Source organism: Zootoca vivipara, chromosome 1 (assembly GCF_965207765.1).
Source record: "Zootoca vivipara chromosome 1, rZooViv2.hap1.1, whole genome shotgun sequence".
Taxonomy (NCBI): domain Eukaryota; kingdom Metazoa; phylum Chordata; class Lepidosauria; order Squamata; family Lacertidae; genus Zootoca; species Zootoca vivipara.
The window spans coordinates 39,638,151-39,659,169 of NC_142582.1; the positions used below are offsets into that span (position 1 = coordinate 39,638,151).

The following is a 21,019-nucleotide window of genomic DNA, read 5'->3' on the forward strand; positions in this document are numbered from 1 at the left end:
TGGTATCCTGTAGGTTAGATACTCTGAATATGGTTCTGATACTTTAGCTGGTGCAGAATTCAGTGGCTGGGGTGCTCACCATGGCAAGACAGTTTGAGCATACTAACTGATCCTGGCCTGACTGCAGTGGCTGCCAATTAGCTTCCAAGCTCAATTCAAAGTGATAGTTTTGACTTATAAAGCCTTAAATGGCTCAGGACCGCAGTACCTCAAAGACTGCCTCTCTCCTTACCCGGACCCTGAGATCATCATCTTTGTGTTCCTCCTCCACAAGAGGGCTGGAGGGTGGATACAGAAGAATGAGCCTTTTTCTGCAGTGGCTCCCTGTTTGTAGAACGCTCTCCCAAGGGAGATACAGCTGGCACCTTCATTGTACACCTTTAGGTGTCAGGCAGAAATGTTCTGTTCTACCAGGCCTTTGGCTGATTAACAACTTTTAAATGCGTTTGTGGGAGGGGTGGAGGGAGGGAAAGTTACTGCTTTGTTTTTTTTTTATTATGTTTTAATTTTATGGTATCTTGCATTTTTATGTTGTGAACCGCCCTGAGATCTACGGATGAAGTGTGGTATACAAATTTAATAAATAATAATGATCATTTTGATGGAGAATGGGGACCAACCCTATGAGATTCTGAGGTGCCCATTTACTTAACCCAAGGGTGGCTTGTCAAGCAAAATACTAGTTCTGTTTCAACATATGTGTCTGAGAATGATAGACTAGACACACACACACACACACACAGCACAGCACAAATTCTGTATTCAAATCTTTAACACCCCATTTTAAAGAGACTTCTTGTCCATTTCTTGTCCATTTATCATGCTTGGCAAATCCACACCGTGATCAACTCCTACCCAGGAACCAATGTCCCCAGTGTGGAAGGACGTGTGGATCCAGAATTGGCCTCCACAGTCACTTACGGACTCATTGTTAAAACCGTGTTTATGGAAGACAATCTTACTTGGCTACGGGTGATCGCCAAAGAAGAAGAAGATGGTTATTTATAACCTACTATATTTTTATTAACTATAAATATCATTATAAAAGGTAAAGGGACCCTTGACCATTAGGTCCAGTCGTGACCGACTCTGGGGTTGCGGGGCTCATCTCACATTATTGTCCAAGGGAGCCGGCGTACAGCTTCCAGGTCATGTGGCCAGCATGACAAAGCCACTTCTGGTGAACCAGAGCAGCACACGGAAACACGGTTTACCTTCCCACTGTAGCGCTATCTATTTATCAACTTGCACTTTGACGTGCTTTCGAACTGCTAGGTTGGCAGGAGCTGGGACTGAGCAACGGGAGCTCACCTGTTGTGGGGATTCGAACCCCCAACTTTCTGATCAGCAAGCCCTAGGCTCTGTGGTTTAACCCACAGTGCCACCCACGTCCCTTAAATATCATTATATGATATTCCAAATATCATTATATTTGTCCTTACAGTCTATGTCTGTAAGCAATCCATTCATAAGTTGCAAGTGTTATCAAATCTTAACTTAGGTTCACATAATATGTACAACTTCTGCTGTTTACTAGTATGACTGCTCCTCCACCCCCTTTAAAGGTCAATATTTACTTAGTGGGTTGATGTTCCATGCAGACCTTTCTTTCCAATATGCTTTCCAATATATTTCCAAAAAGTTCTGTTAGCCTAGTTTTTCACCTGTGTCCGTATAGCTATTTCGGTTCTTCATTTCCTTTCTGATGATAGAAAGTTGTTTAATGAAGTCATAGCTTTTTATCAATTATAGTCAATTGCCTTGAAGAGGGAGGAGGGAAGCCCACAGTAAACCTGGCTATTGGAAGGTCACCGAATAGGATTTCTTCATTGATTCCAGTTTTGTGCTACAGCTTGGTTTAAAAAAAGTGCCAATACTTCCAGAATTAATCTACACAAGCAGTTTTAAGGAGTAATCCATGATGAAAAATGAACTACAGGACCAATGTTAATAGTACCCAAAGATAATTAAAATAAAGTGTTGCTAATTGTATGTTGGTTTAATGTTATATATCCTTACCCTTGTGTATTTGAGCTTGGTAGATATAAATTTTTATGTCATGCACTGGAAGCTCTGAGGTTTATTAATCAAGAGACACACATTTTATTAGTTGTGCAATTAGTGGGTTTAATCCTTTGGTATTTGGAGAATAATTAATCTTTGTATTTAATTAGTGGGTTTGAAAAAAACAAAAATAGTTATTCATTAATTCTTCTAGTGTGGATGTTGGAGTTTTGGTATCATGTTTTCAAAATGTTTTCAGGCATGGGGAAGTAGGCAGCTAATTCACTTGCACAACGTATATGAGATGTAGTTTCTCTTCTCTCTTTCTATAATTATAATACAGTGGTACCTCTGGTTAAGAACTTAATTCGTTCCAGAGGTCCGTTTTTAACCTGAAACTGTTATTAACCTCAGACACCACTTTAGCTAATGGGGGTCCTGCTGCCGCCACACCACTGGAGCACGATTTCTGTTCTCATCCTGAAGCAAAGTTCTTAACCCGAGGTACTATTTCTGGGTTAGCGGAGTCTGTAACCTGAAGCGTTTGTAACCCGAGGTACCACTGTATATAGGTGTGGGCACTCATAGTCATTATTTGATGCCATGGTGAATATTATCTCTCAGCCTGATGACCCTCAGGGCCAGACTGTACAGTTCTTTCTGTACCAGTCTTCCAAGGTGGAATGGAGAATTATGCCACATCCTCTAGACAGTTTAAATAATCCAAGTGAACATTGGGAGCAAGACCTGTATTATCAAAAATGTGGTCGTGCACAATGGGTGAGAGTGATGATTGTCTCTGTCTACTAAAATCCCACAGCTTTCCAGACACTGCACTTCTTTTGCTCTAAACATGGAAATCATAACATAATCCTGATAATTCTGAAAACCGTAGGCAGAGCACAACCCATCCTGACTGGAACTTTTATTTTTATATCCCGGTGAGCAGACTCGGAACAAACTGGAATTGGCTAGTTTCTGTTTTTCCTGGTGAAAGTAGGAAATCTGAACTACCCTTCATTACTAGTTCTGGATTAAGGGTTTTCCTCCGAGATACCCCCTTTCCTGATTTTCTCCCTCTTTTTTTCTGCTCTTAGTTATATATTCAGTTAAAGTCTTTGTTATACTTCTCTGTTGGGTTGGTTAACACATGCTGCTCAGGTGTGCTTGCGGTATATATGGCGTCCTTCTCCCAGAGGAATAATTAATTGAAGGTGGACATTTATGTGCCTAGGAAGAGGGAGAATCCACTGCTTTACAGCCATCAGGAAGAGTATGTAGTGTACAAGTATGGCAGTCTTCCCAGTTTTTCAAAAATGGTTGTATTAATTTAACAGCATCACCATACTCTTTTACATATAAATTGTGTTAATGCAGCGACTTGAGGAGAGCTAGCCATCCTGGACTGCAGCAGTTTCTCACTGTCACTAGGTGAGCATTGCCTTCCCATAGAGGGTGGGTGGGTATCATCTTTAACATATATACTACTCCCTTGAGGTGAAAGGAGTGGAAGCTATTCATGTTTTTTCTTTACAAAATACTTTTGAAAGTCCTCCCAAAGTTAGCCATTCTTTCTCCCAGAATTTTGTAATTCTATGCAGCACAGATAAAACTAAAGTATGACTTAAGTTCAGCATTTGCCCTTCCTAGCCGTTCAGTCAGTCATCTTTTTCTATTCTTTATCTCCCTCTGCCAATTCTATTTCTGCTTTAGTGACTGATAAATTCTGTACATTTGCAATCAAAGGGAACAGATGATAATTAACAAATAGTTCCTACTCACTTATACTCTCGATGCCCAGAATTCTTGTCAAATTATGATTTTTTAGATATCACAGCTCCCTTGTGTCATGAACATGCGTTGCTTAGGAAATCCCATTTAATTTAGGTTACAGGTAGGTAGCCGTGTTGGTCTGGATCGAAGTAAAATAAAAAAATTCCTTCAGTAGCACCTTAAAGACCTTTAAGGTGCTACTGAAGGAATTTTTTTATTTTTATTTTCCATTTAATTTACTTCACTAGTTACAATAAAAAACCTTATAGTTGATACAAAGTAAAAAATATTCCCCTGTGATATGGCCTTCTAAAAGAGATAAAACTTTTATGAAGTAGCTCTTTCGTGGTCTTTTCTCTTGATTGTGGTCTTTTAACAAAAGGTACTGAATTCGGTTTCTTATTTTGTGTGGGGAAAAGAAAAGAATCTAAAAACCTCCACATATAAGGGCACCATCACATGGTAGGCAATGGACATGATTCTTGTAGGGACACTGATGGTAAACTGGAATTTCCTGCAGAAAAAAATAGAGTAAAATGGAGTTACTGGCTTTACACGTTTTTGTGTATACACATGGACCCCTGAGAACCAAACCCTCACTTATTATGCGAGTTACCTGTATTCGAATAAATAGAGAGGTTGAAGGAGAAGAGAGTCTAAAGGCATACGTCATGCAGTAGGTGCCCTTTCAGTGTGATGGCAGCTACATGGTACTACTACAGGAATCTGCTTTACACCAGGTCATCCAAGTGCTTCATCTAGCTCAGTACTATCTACGTACAATGAATGATAGCAGCTCTTCACAGTTTCAGACAGGAGTCTTTTCCATCACCACCCAGAGATTCTGGGGACTGAACTGTAGACCTTTTGCATGCAAAGTATGTGCTCTTCCACCAAGCTGCAACCCTTTCCTCTCATGTAAGTGCTATATACCAGTACATATACATATACATATACAATACAATTTATATAACTCTTGACTGTAAAGAAAAATCTCAAAGTGGCTAATATGGCCTCCTCTTGTTTAAATCAGACCACAGAACACGAAGAGAGATATTGTGGGGAAACCTTTATAATTAAATAAATACCTAAACAAGAAGACAAACCTTAAGGATTTGTGGCAGTTATTGGAAAATAAATATCTGGTAGAGCAGATACTCAGCAGCAAAATGAGATCTATTTGAAAAAGTATTACCCTTAACTTCCTTAAGGATCATTCTCAGTTGCTTACACAGCCCTTAGCAACATTGTTTTCCTAGCACTCACCTCTCCTTCCCTTGCCCTTCCAGACCTTTTGTCACCAACACTCAATCCTCAGGGCCTTTGTAAGATTTTCATCCAGTCCCATCCTGGCACCAGCCCTCAGTTCTCTGCCTGCCCATTTCTCCTCCAGCACCCAGATCTTAAATTAACCTAGGTGTGATGTTTTCCCCAAACTGTTTGTTTTTCATGCCTTGTCAAAATCCTTTGACTTGCTGTGTCCCTATAGCAGTTAGAATGTTTGCCAGAGTTCAGTGGCCTTGCAGCTGCCTGCATACATACACAAGTGATTTTTAAACAGAGATTTGGATAGATATTCCAAGTGAATATGAAATACACCTCTCACCCACCCAATATCGTCTAGCCCCTTTGACCATTTACAATACCAGTGCAAATATGATGGGAAATCTAAAACTACTTCATGAAAGTGCCCCCCAACCAAATAGCAGTGGCAAATTCTTTATGAATTTTCAATAAAAATAGTAATTCAGAAAAACGGCTTGCTGAGTTTTCAGATCTTCAAACTTCGTTTGAACTTAAGCAAGACTCTTTTGTTGTTTGCTTTACTGCTGCTCGTTCATGAAACTCACTGAGTAGCCTAGTCAGGATCTTCTGTCAGCTGCTAGTCCCTCTCTTTTGTATGCTGAAACTTCAGCTTTGGGGTTGCAAAGTAGCACATGATCCATTCATGAAACAAGATTCATTCTGACTGTTTGTCACAAACTGTCTGAGTCCAAGTTACTTAATAGTAAAAAGACAGTAGTAGCAGCAGTAGTGCTGGTAGTAGGCAGAGCAAAGACTTGCTGTGATGGTAGAGCAGAGGTGTCCTGCCCGCTGCACTACCCAGTTCCACCAGTGGGGGAGCTCAGCCATCAGTAGAGAAGTCTTGCCCACAAGGAGCACCTCAAGGTGCCTGTCCATACTGTGGGCAAAATATGTTGTTGGTAGTATCACTGCTGGCTGTTAGCCAGTAGAAACCCCAGAAACAGGCATTTAGGGGAAGGGGGGCACCACAAGGGAGCTGGCACAGCAAAAAGGTATTTCCTTTCACCCCTGCCCTTCCATTCTAGCTGATGTGAGCACCAGACCTGTATATGCAGTGCTGACTGCACTGATCCATCAAGCTCCACTTCTGTTTGTCAGGAGTCATTAAAGCATCCTAAATCAATTTTTTTGTGTCATTTAGTCAACATAAGTAATGAAGGTATGTTCAAGCTAACAAAAACATTGCTCTTTTGTCTAGCAAGTTTCTACAATAGTGGCTTCCTTTTTGCATATGAACTCTGCATCATTCATGAGCTGCACCACTTGTGATACTGGTCCAGCACATGCCCTAAATGAGGCATGGAATGATATAACTGCACATTGTCCAATGGCTTTTGTTCAACCAGAAGGAACTTAAATATCTACTTCTACCTTGTCGTTCAGTGCTGACCAATTACTTCTGAAATGACAAACCTGCTTGTGCTAGGCACTAGTTTATATATGGCTGCATGAGGGAATAGGAAAGGGCACATTTACACTCTTCCCATTGCAAAGGATAAAAAGTGCTTGTATATAAGTGACCGAAGGCTGTATTCAACCTGGCTTTTCCAGACCAAATTACAAAAAAGTGGAAAGCAGTGAAAATGTATAATCTTGAAGGTTTCCAGTGAAAGTCTAATTTTATGTGTGAAAAATCTCATTGCTTCTGGCTGAGTTAAAGTCAGCAAAAGTTTGCTGAACTACACTTGACCTATTTTTTGCCAGCGAATAATTTCCAAACACCTTTACTGATATTCCAACATAGTTGTTTGCTGCCCTCTGTGCAAATCATTATGATAAATATTTCTTCTTATAATAAATACCAATTTTTGTCTATCTACACAGAACTCTAATAGTGTGTTTCCAAAATCCTCTGTAATCTTAATCAAATAGCCATAGGAAATGGCTCTATTGATTCATTTTTTCAAAGTAGCTATTTGTTGACCTTGTACCAATAATAAGGAATGCTGTTTGTAATGATGATTACCTTCCATGGATGAACCAAAATCTCACAGAGAGATTACTTTCATGTAATCCTTTAAATGGTCAATTTAAAGAATATAGGTTTTACTTTTCCAAAAAGAAAAAAAATTCAATGCATTATGTAAATTAAAGCAGATAAAGTTCTTTGTTGCTTTGAGTATTTGTGGGAAGGTAACTTCTCTGTTCCTGAAGATAGCATTCAGAACAGTGCTAGTACTAAATTCAATGCCTGGTGGCTTTAAGCACTGCATCCAGCAAAAGTTTAGAGTATAATTATGCACAGTTTCTACAGAACCTTTCCTTTTTATCAAATGAACCTGTAGAAGTTGTCCACTCATTCCAATTAATCTGATTCATAGAAACCCCATCTCACCCTAGTATATCGGGTCTTCACATGATTAGAATTTTTTAACTGCTTAGCTGCCCTAGGTCAACCTACTTAATCCTAATTATCTGATCGTTTTGCTCTTAATTCTTCTCCCAGGGAGATTCTTACCAATAGGATTCTGAGCTGTTTAGAGAATTGTCCCTGCAGTAATGAGAACATAGTCACAGATTCCATTGCTGTCCAATTCCTGATAATTAGCTGGTACAGTGGTTCCTCGGTTTAAGTACACAATTGGTTCCAGAAGTCCGTACTTAACCTGAAGCGTACTTAACCTGAAGCAAGTAACTTTCCCATTGAAAGTAATGGAAAGTGGATTAATCCGTTCCAGACGGATCCGCAGAGTACTTAAACTGAAAGTACTCAAACCGAAGCGTACTTAAACCGAGGTATGACTGTATTTAAGAGATGGCACTCATTCTTCAGCTTCAGCTGCAAAAGAAAAGAGACAAGAGGAAAGGAAAGGTGGGAGGAAAGTATTCTGTGTGTTAGATTGGTAGGGGAATTGGGATCCCCCCCACACTTTTAAACTTCAATGCTATTTTCTTGCAGTACTTTAAACATATCATTTCTCACTTATCACATTTGAATATGCAAGATCTAAAAATAAATATTAGAATTTAAATAGGCATGTAATATATTGTGTTTGTTTGTTTGTTTGTTTGTTTAAACACCATCCATCATCCTCTGGGCAGTTTAGAAATTATTGCAAATTACAAAATATAATCCAAATGGTTTTTTAAAAGGTAATTAAAATAAAATAAAACTAGTTATAAGTACAATATAAAGCCTATTCGAATTGCAGTTAAATAATTAATTGCTATATTAATAAGTGATCAAATTGTTACTGTTATTTATTACATACTTTATATATGGTGTATATGGTACTACAAACATTTTAAAAGTCCTGCCACAAGAAGCTTACAATTTCTGAGTTCTTCCTTCATACATTACTTATTCATTTAATATCTTTCTAAAACTACCCCTTTCATCATATATGATCCGGATGTGGAAAGCAAAACCAAAACAATAACCATATATCCAATTAACAAATGCAGATAAAAGCAAGCCATAAATTAAATCCCTTACCTTCCTGAAAAGCCCAGAGTGTTTGACATGCAATGCAAGTTAAATTTTTCAAGGGCCCCTTATGAAAAAGATTGTTTCCAAGTGTTTGGTTGTACAGTATTTGGATCCTACTTCTTAAGATAGCCTAATATTTATTATAAATATATATATCTGTTGCTCTATGAATTTTCAGTGCTACTATTATGCATGAAAAGTCAACTAAAATATAAACAGCATCAATTATTATGTTCTGAACAATGGAAGAGAAAATTGACAGAAAAGCACAAATAATTGAGTAGACACTTCCTCTGAAACAGCTTAACATGATTGTGTAAAGGTTCTACTTTTTTGCAAGAGAGCACCTGACCTCCTTCAGCAGTATTTTCATACCACTGCAAACAAAGCAATATGATGGCTACGGACTTCTTTTTATCTGCTGCATTTCCTTGGTTCAGGTATCCAAAGCTTTTTGAATCTTGCTCAATTGAGTTTGTTCAGGCTATAGAAGTTTCAGGCATAATAGTCTGGTGTCAGGGGTTCTTGGCTAATAGTCTAGTCAGTGGACACAAGATAAGGTCAGACCACAGGGAGTCACAGAAAATTACCTTTACCTTTCAATATATTTGAGCTGCCAGCTATATTAAAAGCCAGGCACATTCTCTAGTGGGCCCTTGTTGAGTTCTAACATTAAAACATACATCTAATTTTGATCCTCCAGGGTGTTTCTTTAAATGGTGAGAAGCTTTTTGAAAACTGCCCATTAGTGATTGTTGTTTAAATCAGTTGATACCAAAGGCATTGTGCATTCTGCAGAGGTTCCAAAAGGATTTGTCCAAATTGGGTCAATGACAAAAGAAATTCGGTGCAAGTAAAATGATGTACATTGAGGCAATAACAATTAATAATTCTATTGATCATATTTGATCTTGGTGGGAACATACCTTGCTGATGTTGAAAGAACGGCAGTGACTTCTGTTCTGCTTACAACTCCAATTCAAAGCGCTGGCACTTTACTTTGAAGGCCCTACAATTTCAGACCCATTTTCCTGAAGAAACACCTTCTCCTCCCATGCCAACAAGCCCATAGGAAGTGAAGTAATGTTCAAAGGCCTCCCTCCAGGTTTCCCTGCCATATGTGAGTGATGAGAGTCTTCCAATATTATTGCTATTATTGCTATAGCCAGGCAAAGGCGTTCCTATTCTCTCAGGCTATGTAATGTATTACGGTGAAATTTATTAAATTTTATTCTGATTCTTGTATTTTGTTTTATTTGTAAACCACCCTGGCAGCTTTGTTGAAAGGCAGTATAGAAATCTTTTGAATAAATAAGCTGATGGGATGTGAACTGGCAGCAAAGAGATCTTGGGGTTGTAATAGATAGCTTGGTGAAAATGTCAATCGGATGTGCAGCAGCTGTGCAAAAAGCAAATTCTGTGCTAAGAATTATTAGAAAGGGAATTACTAGAACCACTAGTATGATAAGGCCTTTGTATAAAACCATGGTGCATCTGCATTTGAAATAGTGGGCACAGTTTGGGTTCTTCATTTAAAATAAAATAAAAAAAGTCACAGTGTGGGAAAAGTGATATAGGACAACAAGTAAAATTATCATAAAGTTGAAGCACCTTTCCTATAATGAAGCTGCAGATTTTGAGGATTGATTTATTTCAGAAGTAAGGTCTCATTTTCCAGTGAAAGTCCATTTTATCTTGTTCATATCCTGTTTGGGATCTTACCAGCGCCTAAAGCAGGCATGGCAAGAACTAGGAAATGTGGCAGGATTGGGACATACAATCTCCCACAGACACTCTTTCACACACAAAACGTAATATTTCCTCTCTTTATTTATTTTGCTGTGAAAAGGAACAAGAAGAGACAGACCAGTTGGCCGGTTCAGGTTCCCAACCACAGAGCACAGGGGCTAGAACATCTACAGAGACACTCTGGGTTCTGCACTCTTGTCTCCCTCTGTTGTTTGGCACTGCCCCAAAGGAGGGGACAATTGAGGATCCTGTGGGCAGGAGCTACTGAGGTGCACTGCCAGCTACCACACGGATATCCAAACGTGCTGGATTGCTACAGGGGGTGTGACCTTTGCTGAGGGGGGCAGGGATTGAGGGGGGGGGGTAGTATGGTCCTAATGAAATAGCATGAACATGCTGGCTCCTGAGGAAATCACAGTCATTTTACTTCTCCTCAAGCATCTCTTTGGGCTCCTCCCCAGGCAGTTTTGGTTAGTGCAGTGCAGAAGCTAAGCCAAAATGTTTGTCCCATGGTTATGCAGGAAAGTCTTTATAGGATGAAACTCATTTTCTGTATTATGCTTTGTAATCAGATGAAGAAATAAGTAGTTCAGAGATTTCTAATAGACACTTTAGTTAAAATTCAAATTGAGCTTTATGTCTCTAAATGTTTTGCTTGCTGCCCAGGGAATCCCATTTAATTTACTCGAGTACTTAGACTCATATAACACACATATATCGCATATGGGCTTTGTAAAATGGTGAAGTGTTAATGTACTTTTGATGTAAATTACCTTTCACAGTCTATTTTAGAATGTGAATAAGAAAATGTGCTTTTGACAAACAGCATTAACTCTGCATAGAGAGTATATGCATGTAGACTTCATGAATCTTGTTTTGTTTCAAATAGTGATCCAAACTCTTTTTTGTACATTCCCATTTTATAGGTATGCTTCAATACTGATTTACTCTAAGTAATTCAGCATGTAGAAATGTTTTGAAATATTTCTTAATTCAATGGAAGCTGACATTCATTTTACTCTACAGTTGAATATAGATAGATGTCTCTTCTGTACTTGTCCTTTTGCTTTTTAATAATAGGTTATTAGAAAGCAAATAACCAAAAGGGAGAGAATAATTTCCAATTATGTTGGATTTCTGCTTCACAAATATTAATTTTGATATTTAGCAAGGAATATGAAACCAAATTGATAAAATACAATTTATCATTTGAGAAAAAATTACTTAAGTAAGTGGGGTTGATGTCTATTTGCGCTACGCATTTTACAACAAGTTTGCTATGACTAGTTTGCTTTTAAGCTTTTCCCTTTTACTGTAAACCTGAAAATAAGGTTTCTTACAAGTTTCTCATAGCCACATATGAAATCATGTATAAGCACCTCTATGTATGGCATTTTCCCATTTCTGGAATACTTACTTTTTTCAGAGGGTGGGAGAACCAAATCCTGGAGTACAAAAATTGAGTATTTGTCAGATTGCCACAGAGATAGCAGTCTCTTAGTACAGCATCCATTTTTTGGATGCTAGAGTGGTGCACCTGCCACCTTCCCTAGACACCAGTAAGTGCCATCTGATCTTTCTGACTTAGGTGTATATACTCTCCCTATTACCTGGCTTTCAGTCTCCATTATCATCTGACATACTCAAGTGAATTCTGCCACCTAGAGGGATTTGTGACAGAGTATGCACTGCTTTGTTAGTTTGGATATTTTCCATAAGAGAACATTATCAATCTCCTGGAACTCAGACATTTTTTTGCAGATCAGAGATCTTATTTTTAGCTGCATAACCACAGTGCCCCCCCCTCACCCAAGGCAATAATTTATCTCAGTTATTAACAAAAAGAATTCTTACTGATTAATGCCTACGCTGTTATCGGCAATCAAAACCAGCTAATCCTACCAACAACAAAAAGTCTCCACTTGTTTTCTTAAGTTCTTATAACCACTAATAAAACTTTTGCTTCTTCCGTGATAATTTGAGGTAGTTCCATGCAAAATAAGTGGGATTGAAAAAGGCCTCTCCAAGTTTTCAGATAAGATTAATTCAAATGTCAATATTGAGTGAGCTGGGAAACTGATAAAAAAACAAAAATTGAAAGTGCAGAGCTATAGCATATATTTGAGGCTCCCTCATGGCCTACTTCTCACTGATGAGGAACACCACAGCTTTTCTCAAGCTCCATCTGTTTTGATCTCCTGGTTTCTGTCAGAGTTAACTTTATCTTTGTGCTAGCTGAATCATTTTCAGGCCAAGTTGAAATTTCAGGGGAAATTTCCCTAATACCCTCTGATATTTGCATATTTAGGATTTAGGACCTTCTGAGCCAGGTCTTTTATGCACATTATTTTAAAGCATTTTTCAATGCATTCTTTTACTTAAAAAGTCACATTTTCAGTGTGGAAATTACTTTGCATTCCCCCCCCCCTCTAGCATCAGTCATACTTGTGTGGTGTGGAGGATACCGTGTTGTGCTTGGACCTATAAAGCCCTTGAATCAAATTCCCACTCAGTTTATGTATGTTATTAGGTGACCCACAATCTTTTGTTATCTTTCAGCCATGTATATCTCTATAGGCCAGGCACCCCCAACCTGCGGCCCTCCAGATGTTTTGGCCTACAACTCCCATGATCCCTAGCTAACAAGACCAGTGGTCAGGGATGATGGGAATTGTAGTCCAAAATATCTGGAGGGCCGAAGGTTGGGGATACCTGCTATATATGGGGACCGCTGGACTTCAGGGTATATTGCTATCAATGACCACTTTTGGCTCATTCAGTTAGGTTGGGATAAGGGTTAAGGTCATGTTCTTTCACCCTAAGGAAAGTGTACTTGCCTAGAGAGCATATGTTAGGTAGTTGGAACTTTTTGTGTGCATGGAAACTATTAATATTTCAGGTACTTCTAAATAAATTTTTAGTTTAGTTAAAAAAAACGATTTGGGGCAGTTATGTACACTGAGCACTTGTTCTCCTTGAATGGTTTGAACAAGGGTGGTGAGAGCACACTTCTAGCTGGAGTAAGCTTGCTTTTTTTCTTTTCTTTTTAGTATTTCTCATTGTGTGGCAATGTCCCTGCTTCCTTGTGAGAATAAAGACACGCGACACATCATAGATTTAAATGGGCAAAAAGGCCACAACTTTGTTGGTTACGTATGTTGAGCGGTATTGCCTTAGGCATTGGACCCTGACCGTCTATATCTGACGCCAACCCGTGTTAGAGCTGAGGAGGGTAGGTGATGGCGCTACCTACCCTCCTCAGCTCTAACACAATTTCCAATGCCTAACCGCCAATGAGCCTAAAGGGCTTGCCGCCAATACCATCACACTCGCAACCAACACCTTATACCCCTGATTATGTCAGCCAACCAAATATCGTTCCCCACTACTGAAAGATGTACACCATCGTCATGGTAAAGGGATGCTTCACTGTGTTTCAAATCGGGGTGCTGGATAACCTGACCATTCAGCGTTATCACCCTACGAGCCACAAATGAGTCCAGGAGCCTCCTTGCTTTGTTTAAGGTGCTGGGGCAACGCCCACCACACCACGAGCGCATCTGAAGCAGAGAAGACCCCCAAAGCGTCAGTCCTGGGTAAGCTGCCAACAGTTCGTCAAAGTCCCCCAAAACCTTCCACCTCAAATCCACGGCAAAAGATAAATAAAGCTCTTTATTTTATTTTATTTTTAAAAATCCATGGCTTTACTGTATGCCAAGTCTTTCCCCCGAGCTGTATGACCAAAGCATCGGGGGGGGGGGGAGTGAAGCAGCCCTGGCCAGATTCAATCGCACGTGTACGGGCCCAGTGAACCTTGCTGGCAAGAGCTCATCCCAATGCATTCCCCTCCTTGCAATCCAGGCCACTCTGACATTTCATGGGAGACCAAGACCACACCTGAGGCCAGATTCAATCGCACGTGTACGGGCCCAGTGAACCGTGCTGTGGCCGACTGACCAGACCTGCAGTTGATGGTATCTGGAATAAAGGAGGACAGTAAAGAGTCAGAAGAAACACAATCAGACTACCATAAGGCCTGCACGTACCCTTTGTAGGCATTAGACTTCCACCTCCCAAGGTCTTTAATTCCTTTGGCTGATGACCGCATATGGCTAAAGCCCTGCGCCTTACACGTGTGAACCATCCTGGTGAATTAGAGGCGGGCCCGGACCAGCTGGCGTCTGATAGAGGCCAGCTGCAGGCGACCTGTTTCAGTCTGCCTTGGAGTGATGAATATGCACTTGGGAACTGGACAATGCTACATCCTGCAGCATAATCCCACAGGCAACTGCGTCAGGATGGCCCTCACAAACCACCTCTCCGCCCCGGAGAATAGAATAGGTGGTGGAGAAGAGTCATGTCTTGAATTTCCACCTCAGCTGTTTATGAATTTGGTATAACAGGCCTATTATCGCTGAAGGGCGGCTGTAGCCTGTGCCAGCCCTCGAGAGCTCTTCGCATTAGGAAATCTGCACAGGGGTCAATGGAATAAGCCGCCTTGCAGAAGAAAGATACTGCAGCACAAATATTGAGTGCCTTTGTCATAGAATTGTAGAGTTGGAAGGGAAGGATCATCTAGTCCAACCCAATGCAACGCAGGGATTGAACCTGCGACCTTGGTGTTATCAGCACCATGCTCTAACCAACCGAGCTATCTAAGTTGGTGAGCGGGGTGAAAGAGGGCGGGTTTCCGCCCTTCACCTGCTTAAAGGAAGCCGGACACGCCCCCCCCCGGCTGACAGGATTGGTCAGCCCTCGAAAGATGCGGACGGGAACACCCAATCACTCAGGGGCTGAGCTCTCAGCCCCTGCGCGCGTGGTCGGGTTGTGACGCCCACAACTCCACCTCCGACGCAGGCGCGGAAGTGGTTTTGTCCATTCAGGTTTCTAGTCCCTAAGGAAGAGTTAGACAATGTGGTACACTCCAGATGTTGCTGAACTATAACTCCTATCAGCCCCAGCTAGCATGGCTCAGCATCAGGGGTGATGGAAATTGAGTCCCAAAATATCTGGAGAGCACAGTGTTGGCTACTCCTACCCTACGAGATACAGGGTTGGTGGTGAGAAAGCCCTATATTCCTCTAGCTAGGGATGTTTTTTTCCTGGCTTTCTAATATTTGATTTTGCTGTATTACATTGGTTTGCTTATTGATTGAGCCACAGCATTTTATTGTACTTAGCTGTATATTTTGTTTTAGATGTTCACCTCTTTGCAAGCCTCTGGGCTGAAAAGCAGTATATAAATAAATTGTAAAACTAAAAATAGCAGTACAGTACTGCTGCCCTGAGCTCCTTATTGACAGATAGTGTGATACAAATATTGTGTGATTAGGGAGTTATGGCTGAAACACATGTACTATTACTTGACTTGTATTTCAGATCAAGGCCTCTGGCCCCACAAGACCAGTTGCTATCAGCAACACAACTGAACTTCATTGGTGAGGTTTTCTTGAGCCTCTTCCAGTGATGTTGATCTGCCAAACCCTTTCTGCTGCAGAATAATATCCTTACCCAGCTAGAGCTCTAATGTGTTGTGAGAGTTAATGCACGAAGTTTCCATCTAAACTACAATGTGGCATTTTTCTTTTTCTCTTTCCCCACCCATTATTAGCTGTATTGAATTTTCCAGGGAAAGCGCAAATACAACTTCAAACATGAGAAAACCATTTGAGATCAAAAGGGACACAATTCAATCAATAAGCTGAAAGGAAAGAAGGGGGGGAGAACCATTACTTTGCAGACTGGAAGTAGCATTTTTCTTACCAGTTTGAAAATGATCTTAAAGACAATTTCTCTGAAATGTACTTCCTTCCAGGTATGAAATGCAAATAAAGACCATAAAATTGATAATTTAATAGATGCATTAATTTAGACCCTATTCCTTACTGTGTTTCCATTTCACTGCAGTTCATTTTCTGCCAAAAACTATGTCATTCATCTCACTGCTGCAGTGAAATTATGTAACCTACGTAAGTTTCAAATTGTTATGTTATCCCACCTAATTAATTTCAGTGTAAAGGAAATGCAGTACAGATGAGGTGAAAACAATCAATTATGTATCATTTGCAGATGGAAAGCAGCAGCAACAGCGGACATTCGTATTAACTGGATTGATTTCTGTTCCAGACATGTGATAAATAAGTGAACATTAGCAGTTTCCACTCCTGTTTCTGTTTACAATGGAATTCTCACACATCCTTAGCTTCAAGTTACTCTGCTGAATCATCTTAACTAGATTCCTAATCTCTGCCTTAGTTGTAGCATAGAGGTTTCTGTAAGTATTCATCTATGGTTTTCGTCACACATAAAGTTAAGACATGGTTAGTGGCTTTTCAAGACTTAGCAGCACACTACTGCACACTCTTCTGTGAGTGGGAGTTGGCTTTTAGGTATGTCCAGGCCTGGGTCTGAGGCTTGTTTCCCCAAACCAAGAGCCATGAAGCCATGGTCTCTTTTTGCCTCTCTGATTGTTGTTTGTTAGGGAGAAACAAACCACAGTCCTTGTCTGAATGCAATGACAAGCAAAGGCTTTTTGGATTGTTTCTCCCTGACAAGTTGGGGCAGAAGTGAAGAGGAAGTGATTCAGCAACATGTACTGGCCTTTTATCCATTAACCAATACGCGGGTGGTGCTGTGGGTTAAACCACAGAGCCTAGGGCTTGCCGATCAGAAGGTCGGTGGTTTGAATCCCCGCGACGGTGTGAACTCCCATTGCTCGGTCCCAGCTCCTGCCAACCTAGCAGTTCGAAAGCATGTCAAAGTGCAAGTAGATAAATAGGTACTGCTCCGGTGGGAAGGTAAATGGCGTTTCTGTGTGCTGCTCTGGTTCACCAGAAGCGGCTTAGTCATGCTGGCCACATGACCCGGAAGCTATACGCCTGCTCCCTCGGCCAGTAAAGCCAGATGAGCGCCGCAACCCCAGAGACACAACTGGACCTAATGGTCATGGGTCCCTTTACCTTTATTGCCAACTTGACATCTTATTCCTTGTTATATAGTAATGGCCCTGTTCCCCTCTGATAGAATGAGAACAGAATAGTGCTCCTTGAACATTTTTTTATTCATCCAAGTCATCTCTAGGCATAGACTTCTAAAGTTATTTTCTGGTCAATATGTGGCATGTTTAGTGTTTATAAAAAATAAATACAGATAGGCATTAACACATGTTAACACATTTTGACAAAATAGTCATTCTCTGTTGGTACAAGCATTCTCTAATTTCAGTTGTTTGAACTATTTAGTTCTCTCCTTACTTTTTTTTGTTTTACTCCCTTTGTTTTCCTTGGAGAAATTGAGGACTAACAGTTCAACACTGAATATTTCCAATTATAAGCAGAAAAGCAATATCAATGTCCCTTTAGATATGTTGGTCATGGTGGATACAGTGTTATTTTAGTTGACAAATAGGATATGTATAAAGCTGTGAAGATGTTATATTTTGTCAAGCAGTCTGTTTGCCCTGACGGTGACCTCTTATATGGAGGGTTATATCCTCATCACCAGCATATTTGTGTGAACAAATATGATCGATCCTAGATATATATTACATTGCATAGCACTCCACACATTAATTTATTCATCGTTCCTTGTGAACATTTCTCCCTCCAAGTAATAAATTACTCATTGGTATTACCTGCAGAATGCCATGGGGAGTAATGTATCTGCCTGATTTCCTCATGGTGGATGCCATTGTTTAGCTTCCCTAGGCTACATTGTGACTAGTGAGTGAGATTCCCCTGAAGATAGTTACATTTAGACTTACATTTAGACTTGTAAGTCCTGTTTCGAAATGTACGGCCACACTGGCTAACCTTGCTGCCGCCCCCCATGTTGTGTGGCATGCTTCTGCCCTTGCTGATAGGCATGCTGTCACATGGTTTCTGATTCCCCTTTGCAAATATCTTCCTCTTTTCAAACGTCAGTGCCATTGCGTATACGTCAAGGGAAGGTGCATGCTCTTTGGGATGGGGATAAGCGCAATCGTGGATACTGCTCGCTCACACGTTCAATCAGAACCTGAGTTCTAGCTTCTGAAAATGGCTATAATATTTGCCTTTTTGATGCTCAGTGCCTTAGACTACAGTCCAGACATATACTTTAGGAATGCCCAAGGCATCAACTTTTCCCCCCTTGGAATGCTCACATAGGACCTTTTCAGTACTGGTACTTCAGATACAGAACTGCCTCCCTTAATTATTTGCCTGATGTAAAAATTGGTTGTCTTTAGCTGACAAGTGAAGATAATATTTTGTTTGTTTTCACTGTGGTTTCATTTTAATTTGTCTGGTTTTACTACTGTTTTGATTATTGCTCTCTTTGTGATTAGAATATCTAGATAATCTTAAATGATGTTGTAAGTTGCTTCAGGATTTGTAATTTGAAAATTGTGGTCTAGTGCTTCTGCCCCTTGGTGCTGATGTAGGTATATGTACTATTATTGCTATTTCTGTTGCCTGATCTTTATTATAGTCAATAAAGATTGATTGATTGGTATGTATATGCTGTGGGTGGAATATAACTAACTTGCCCCGTCAGTGGAAGCCCGGTGCAAGGAATTCCACTTGTGCAACAGGGCTTTCCCCTCCTCCCATGCATCTTCAGTTCCTCCTGAAATTAGCTCTGGTGGGAGGCAGGAGAAGCCTGGAACTGTGTGTGGGGAGGGGAAGTGAGATAGTGCCATTTTGGCTTGTCAGTGGGAACCATCTTCTTAGTGCGACATTGAATTCCTCCCTCTGTGTCCTCGACTTAGACTGCACATAGAACAGCTAAAGTGATCTGATGTGTGTTCTCTTATGACTTGTGATTTGTTTAGGGTATCATTAAATATACCCATTTATAGGAATAATTCACTCACTCGGAAAATATTTCCTGGCTATGATCTCTGCTCCTCTTTACCCATGCACAGGGACTTATTTATTGCTGCAAGATAGCATATGAGCTGTAGTTTCTTCCATTTCACTCAACACATCTGTAAGTGAGCTATCTTTCAAGATGACTGACTGTCTCTGTGTTATTATTTCTGTAGCTCTCTGACACAAGTAATTTGACCAAAGTAATATAGGAAACCTTTAGCAGTGCATGGGGCTAACTAAAAAATATTTTAAATGTCAGAATCCTTAGAAACACCCCCCCCCCGATAATAGCTGTGGGGCTCCCGTGCTTCTTCCCACAAGAAGAGATGTTGCAAAATGGCACTGGGTACAATCTTGGCCCTATTTAGGTCAATGGCAAATCCTTTAAATCCTAGTTACAGGTAGGTAGCCGTGTTGGTCTGAGTCGAAGCAAAATAAAAAAATTCCTTCAGTAGCACCTTAAAGACCAACTAAGTTTATATTTTGGTATGAGCTTTCGTGTGCATGCACACTTCTTCAGATACACTAGAAACAGAAGTGTCAGACCCTATATATATACAGAGGGTGGGGGTGGGTGGGGGGGAATGGGTGGTGGGCTGATGGGAGGGGTAAACCTGGAGAAGGCTGTTAATGGCTGCTGATGGCTGCAATTAGTCCTGAGCTGAAGGGCACCGTTGGCATTTGATGGCATACACAATGTTAGAAGATGAGCAATTAAATAGTCCTGAGATGGTATGTTGGATGTTGTTGGGGCCAGTAATGATGTTGTCATTGCCTACAGACAGCCACCCAATCTTAAACAACTCCTCACCCACAATAATACAACCACCAGACTTAACATGGACACTGGTACCAGAGCCTGCAATAAACCCAGATGCCAACTTTGCTGCCACATACACCCGGACAACATCATTACTGGCCCCAACAACATCCAACATACCATCTCAGGACTATTTAATTGCTCATCTTCTAACATTGTGTATGCCATCAAATGCCAACGGTGTCCTTCAGCTCTCTATATTGGACAAACAGGCCAAACCCTACGCCAAAGGATAAATGGACATAAATCTGACATCAGGAACCATAAGACTGAAAAACCAGTAGGAGAACACTTCAATCTCCCAGGACATTCTATACAAGATCTCAAAGCAGCTGTTTTATTACAGAGAAATTTCAGGAACAGACTGGAAAGAGAAGTTGCTGAATTGGAAATCATTACCAAGCTTAAAACCATGGAAGCACCTGGGATGAATAGAGACATCGGATTCTTATCTCATTATGCATGATCAAGCTCTCTTTAGCACCTCAACCCAGGACTAATTGCAGCCATCAGCAGCCATTAACAGCCATCTCCAGGTTTACCCCTCCCATCAGCCCCCCACCCATCCCCCCCCACCCTCTGTATATATATAGGGTCTGACACTTCTGTTTCTAGTGTATCTGAAGAAGTGTGCATGCACACGAAAGCTCATACCAAAATATAAACTTAGTTGGTCTTTAAGGTGCTACTGAAGGAATTTTTTTATTTTCCTTTAAATCCTGTTTGTCATGTAGATAACCATTGAGGCTATTAATGAGAGAATATTGTGGCGATACTTTTTAAAAACTACTGTTTCTCCGAATCATTGGGATTTCTGAACAGAAATGAAATGAAATGTATTGTCTGAAGACTGAGTCAGCTTCTGAAACTTTAAGGAACTAACTTAAATTGATAGTTGACTGAAATATATCTGTTCTATGTTATTTAGAGGAAGCAATTAGGTTTACTGCTGTTATACAGTACTTTAGTTCTATTTACAGAAATTGATGTGTGCCAGGAAAATTGGTATTGCAGCTCTAGTCCTTATTCTTCCAGGGTGCCTCAAAATGGAAGATATTATTAACCACGTGTTTACTCTGAACATCT

The 21,019-nt window shown here is 40.4% G+C and overlaps 1 protein-coding gene across 7 annotated transcripts in view; it reads left to right on the forward strand.

Moving 5' to 3' along the window:
- The window catches only part of NCKAP5 (NCK associated protein 5), a 492,200-nt gene that overhangs the window by 306,200 nt on the left and 164,981 nt on the right, over window positions 1-21,019 (forward strand). The window lies entirely within an intron of this gene.